Consider the following 6,000-nt stretch of genomic DNA (forward strand, 5'->3'; position numbering starts at 1 on the left):
TGGGCTTGACTGATTCTGGGGGCCGACGGAAAAGCCCGAAAAGCTTGACTCTGAATCTCCATTCCTAGGTATACTATAGTTTGGGATGGGACGAGTTGGGACTTTTCCATATTGACCAGGAGACCCAATTCCTTGGTCAGATCCAGAGTCCACTTTAGATTCTCCAGACAGCGACGACTTGAAGCAGCTCTTAAAAGCCAGTCGTCCAAATAGAGGGAGGCTCTGATGTCTGCTAAATGCAGGAATTTGGCAATATTCCTCATCAGTTTGGTAAAAACTAGAGGTGCCGTGCTTAGGCCAAAGCACAGGGCTTGGAACTGGTATACAACCTTCCCGAAAACGAACCTTAGAAAAGGTTGGGAATCTGGGTGGATGGGGACGTGAAAGTAAGCGTCCTTTAGGTCTAATGAGACCATCCAGTCTTCCTTCCTGACCGATGCTAGAACCGACTTTGTCGTCTCCATGGTGAACGTCTGCTTTGTGACAAAGACATTCAGAGCACTGACGTCTAGCACCGGTCTCCACCCTCCTGTCTTCTTCGCCACTAAGAAGAGACGGTTGTAGAAGCCCGGGGATTGATGGTCCCGGACTATGACTACCGCTCCCTTTTGTAGTAAGAGAGACACCTCTTGCTGTAAAGCTAGTCTCTTGTCCTCCTCTCTGTACCTGGGAGAGAGGTCGATGGGAGTTGTTGCTAGAGGGGGCTTGCGCAAGAATGGAATCCTGTACCCCTCTCTGAGTAACTTCACAGACTGTGCGTCTGCGCCCCTGTTCTCCCAGGCCTGCCAGTAGTTCTTGAGCCTGGCTCCCACTGCTGTCTGAAGAAGGTGGCAGTCAGACTCTGCCTCTAGAGGACTTGGAACCCTTCTTCTTGCTCCCACATTGACTTTCGGCACGAGCACCTCCTCTGCTGGAGGCTCTGCCACGAAAGGGCGGAATGAACCTTGACGCTGGAGTGTCCATCCTGGGTCTAGGCACGGAGGGCAAAGGGGTGGCTTTGCGTGCGGATGACGCCACCAGGTCATGAGTGTCTTTCTGGATCAAGGAGGCGGCAATCTCCTTGATCAACTCTTCAGGGAAGAGACACTTCGAGAGCGGAGCAAACATAAGTTCCGACTTTTGACATGGGGTGACTCCAGCTGACAAGAAGGAGCAAAGGTGATCCCGCTTCTTGAGGACCCCGGACACGAAAGAAGCCGCAAGCTCACTAGAACCATCCCGTATGGCTTTGTCCATGCAGGACATAATGAGCATGGAAGTTTCCTTATCAGAAGGGGAGGTCTTCCTGCTCAACGCTCCCAAACACCAGTCCAAGAAGTTAAAGACTTCGAATGCACGGAAAACTCCTTTCATAAGATGGTCCATATCCGAAGGAGTCCAGCAAATCTTGGAGCGTCTCATAGCCAGCCTGCGGGGAGAGTCTACCAGACTTGAGAAGTCGCCCTGGGCAGAGGCAGGAACTCCCAAGCCGAGAACTTCTCCCGTGGCATACCAGACGCTAGATCTGGAAGCAAGCTTGGCCGGGGGAAACATGAAGGTTGTCTTCCCAAGTTGCTTTTTGGACTGCAACCACTCTCCCAGTACCCTTAAAGCTCTCTTGGACGAGCGAGCGAGTACGAGCTTCGTAAAGGCAGGTGCTGCTGACTGCATGCCTAAAGCGAACTCAGACGGAGGCGAGCGTGGTGCTGCAGACACAAACTGATCCGGATATAAATCCTTGAACAGCGCAAGCACTTTCCTAAAGTCTAAGGAGGGAGGCGTGGTCTGGGGTTAGTCGATGTCCGAGTGTTGGTCGTCAAGATGTGCAGCTTCGTCATCATCAGAGAGTCCATCGTCTGAATGTTGAGGAGGAAGCGGCAAAGGAGTAGGTAAAAGCTGGACGGCTGAGTCCGGCAGCACGGGTGCATGCGTGACTGCACTGGACCCAACGTCATGCAACTGTTGGTCAGTCTGAGAACTGGCAACAACCATAGCTGAGTGGGGGCGCAAAGCGTCTACTCCTGACTGTGGTCGGATAGCGGAGACCACCGTGGGTTGCGGAGGCTGACGCACCGCGTCAAAACACGGCAACTTAACTCCACCCTCCTGTTGTTGTGGTAGCACACGAACGTCAACAGAGGGTTCCGTGCGTCGGTGAACGTCAACATGCGTCTGGCAGGGTCGACTGCGCATGGGTGGAGGAGCTCTCACAGCTGGAGTGTGGGAGCAGGCAGCCTCAGCGTCTGCTGGGCGCACAACCGTGGTTGGTTGTAGGCTAACGGGTGCAGCGTCAACCTTCTCCGCACGATACTCCTGCAAAAAGGAAGCTAACTGAGTCTGCATAGACTGCAGCAAAGACCACTTAGGGTCTACAACAGACGGAGTTACTGCCTGTTGCGGTACCACTTTGCCTCTCTTAGGAGGTGTGCAGTCGTCGGAGGACTGCAGCGAGTCCGAACTGACCCAGTGGCTACACCTGGGCCGTTGGACTTGCTCGGAAGGGACCTTGCGTTTAAGAGGCCGTGAGACCTTGGTCCATCGTTTCTGGCGTGAAACCTCTTCCGCAGACGAGGAATGAACGGGCTCACTCGTCTTCTTGTGGGTGGGACGATCTAGGCAAGATACGTCCGAAACCACGGAGGGAACGTCTGTCCGCTGATTAAAGCCTGTCGAACCCTTTGGTCGTACGACATTGCTTCTCCCCTGGGCTTGGGAGCTTGCAAGAGGTCCCGGACTGGGAGGACGACAGGCACGAACAGACGCACCCTCATGCGTAACACTGACACTTTTCACTGCACAAACACTCACTTCACTTCCCACTGCACTCTTACCTTTCAACTCCCTGACGTCAGCCATGAGTTGATTGCGGTCATTCGCCAATGACTCGACTCTCTCACCCAGAGCCTGGATGGCACGCATCATATCTGCCATCGAAGGTTGATGAGAGCTAGCAGGGGGGTCGGGTGCAACCACTACAGGGGAAGGAATAGGTTGTGGGGCATGGGGAGAGGAAAAATCAACTGAGCGAGACGAACTCCTCCTGATTCTATCCTTCTCTAGCCTACGTGCATATTTCAGGAATTCTTGAAAATCGAATTCCGAAAGCCCAACGCATTCCTCACATCGATCTTCCAATTGACAGGCTTTACCCCTACAATTGGAACAAATGGTGTGCGGATCGATAGAGGCCTTCGGAAGACGCCTTGAACAGTCCCTAGCGCTACACTTCCTGTACTTGGGGACTTGAGAAGGGTCAGACATCTTGAATTAGTCAAAGGGGGGAATTCAAAATCTATCCAAGTCGTCAACAAATAATCCAAAATCCAATAAAAGAATGCAAGGAAGTATTGAAGATAACTTCTGCACAGCGATAGCTAATAACAAATGAATACTTCACCAAATAACGTGAAAATCAATCCAGAAAACAACAGCGTATTTAGTAGGTCTTGCCGGTGGCACGACAGAGAGAAAATTGGTTCTGTGTTGACATGGAGTACTTGAGTACCTGCTCGACAGATGGCGCTGTTGATGTACACCCCCACCTGTATAGCGATCGCTGGCGTATTTCGTCCTTAGGTTTTTCTGTCGGGCAGCAGAGCTGACAGCTATATGATCACCGGGTAAGTTTAATATTGAAAATTTCCTTTTAGACCGGATATATCGCGATCTTAAAAATGTGTGCCATTCACCAATTTGAAAGAATATAAAAAAAAACTTTATAGAAGTTTTATCCAGCTTTCAGATGCATCTTTAAATTTCTAGCGCTCTTCCTTCCTTAGTTACGCTATGAAACGTCAACACTAGGTCGATACTTGATGACACTGCCCCCTGGCAGAAAGTCTAAGACCCTAATAGCAATTTTATCACCAGAGGATCAACAGATTAACCCTTTTACCCCCAGGCTATTTGGAACTTTCCAACCCTTAACCCCCAGGGGTTATTTATTTTCTAGCAAATTTTGCAGTATATTTTTTTAAATTGCTCTAACAGCCTTAATTTTCATCATAGAGAGGTCAGGTTGGTCTCATTCTCTTGGAAAATGCCTGAAGTTTCTCAAAAAATTATAAAAAATATGCAAAAAAAAATGTAAATAGCAGTTTTTTTGCCAGGACGTACCAGTACGTCCATTGGGGTAAAGGGATGAGTTTTGTGAAACGTACCAGTGCGTCCTTTGGGGGTAAAAGGGTTAATACAGCATGCCTCATCATATACATGAGTTCTGAGAAAAACATTATAGAGATATTCATAAACCTATATTAGCTCACATGATTCTAAATTTTCTATGGTCATGGTCCATCGTATAGCGGTTTTCAATTCTCTCGTCATTTATGACATCACACGTAAAATTGTAACTTGTGTTGAGCAGGTTCTTGGATTGAAAAAGCAGCCTTGTAAGGATATAAATAAAAGAATAGGCGAGATGAAAAATCAAAATACGAGGGTAGACCTATTTGTCTGTTTAACAATAGAAACAGAGTTTAATTATTAATTTTGATAACCAACAGAGCCTTGCTTAGCCTATTCTAAAAGCTACTACAGTATCAATCATAGTTACATTTTGAGTCTTACTTATATTAGGGTCATTTTGTGAAATACAACCACACTTTAACCAATTGCCTATCACCCAACATTGTTAAACAAAAAAATTTATGAGTTTTTAAAGTAAAACACAAAAAAAGCAATGTTACGAGGAGTCTAGTACCTTTGGAGCAGAGCTGCACCATTTGCAAAACCCCAATGGCTCAAGTACGAGGTAACATGGAGCTTACTGGATCTTTGGAATAACTTTTACCGAGCGGCAATCAGATATATTGAGGCGTTTAATGATTAGATTAGGTAACGTTTGTAAATTTCCCATGATGAGCAAGGATACGTCCTCAGTTGGGTTTCCGGACAAGAGTTTTCCATAGTCACTAATGACGGTGCACGAGTGAAGAATTACCGAAGCGTTTAAAGTAATAAGGAAAGACTTACCGACGGTACGAAGTACCGACCTAAGCTTAAATCAAGTAATTTATATTATATGCCTTACTAAATATTCACATATTGGGTTTCTGGAGAAACGTTTTCCATAGACACTCATGACGGTGCACGAGTGAAGATTTACCGAAGCGTTTAAAGTAATTGACTTACCAATGCTGCGACAACCTTAGCCTAAATCAGGTTATTTCTCTTATATGCCTTAATAAATATTCACACATAACGTGATTATAACCGCAGTCAAGAGACGACATGCGTGCAACCCTAAAGTACAACAGAGCAGTAGCACTTAGACTCTACCAATCAATAGCCCGGACTACACCAAAAACACACAACCTATTCACGGCAATATTGCCGTGAAAACCATAGACCTAATCTTAAATGACGCATTGGGAACTAGCCTTGGAACACAAGCAATAAAAAACGAAATGTATTAAATCCTTCACGGCAAAATAACGGAGTTTTTTTTAATAACTTACAAGAAAGTTTCCGTCAAATCTGTTGTGTCATAGAAGAACAATCCTTTGTTGTTGTTGTTAAGGGAGCGTTTGGTTCAAATTTTAAGCCAGGAGGGAACTATGTGTTTTTTAGTTTCTGTCTTCGTGTGACTTAGTAATATATTTTTTCCTTTGATTATCTAATCAAAATAAAGATATAATTAATTTACAAACATATTTTTTAGGTTTTTCATCTTTTAAAAGTATATTTTTAAGTCCAGAAGGGAACTATATGTGTTTTTTTTAGTTCCTGTCTTCGTATGACTTAATGATATATTTTTATTTAATTATATTATGAAAATAAAGATGTAATTAATATATAAACATTTTTTTATGGATTTTATCTCTTTAAAAAATATCTTTTTAAGTTCAGAAAGGAGCTTCGTGTCGTCTTCTTAGACGTAACTTCACATATATGCATGTTTATTTAGATTATTTTCTCAAAATAAAAGATTAAATTAATCTATTAACATAATTTCATATTTTTTAATCTTTTTAAAAGATTCTGGAATTATCTAAAATATTCTATAGTTAATCTGTGTTC

At 44.8% G+C, this 6,000-nt stretch overlaps 1 protein-coding gene across 5 annotated transcripts in view; it reads right to left on the minus strand.

The window, feature by feature from the left end:
* LOC137618772 (85/88 kDa calcium-independent phospholipase A2-like) overlaps positions 1-5,564 on the minus strand; it is a 93,934-nt gene extending 88,370 nt beyond the window's left edge. For 2 of the 5 annotated variants that reach the window (XM_068348959.1, XM_068348956.1), the window contains exon 1: positions 5,439-5,512. The gene's annotated coding sequence lies outside the window, so the exon portion shown is untranslated. Of the gene's footprint in view, positions 1-5,438 lie in introns of all 5 variants that reach the window. The other 3 variants (XM_068348960.1, XM_068348958.1, XM_068348957.1) reach the window with 3 other exon arrangements.
* Between the last annotated feature and the right edge of the window lie 436 nt (positions 5,565-6,000).

This window comes from Palaemon carinicauda, chromosome 25, assembly GCF_036898095.1.
Source record: "Palaemon carinicauda isolate YSFRI2023 chromosome 25, ASM3689809v2, whole genome shotgun sequence".
NCBI classification, from domain to species: domain Eukaryota; kingdom Metazoa; phylum Arthropoda; class Malacostraca; order Decapoda; family Palaemonidae; genus Palaemon; species Palaemon carinicauda.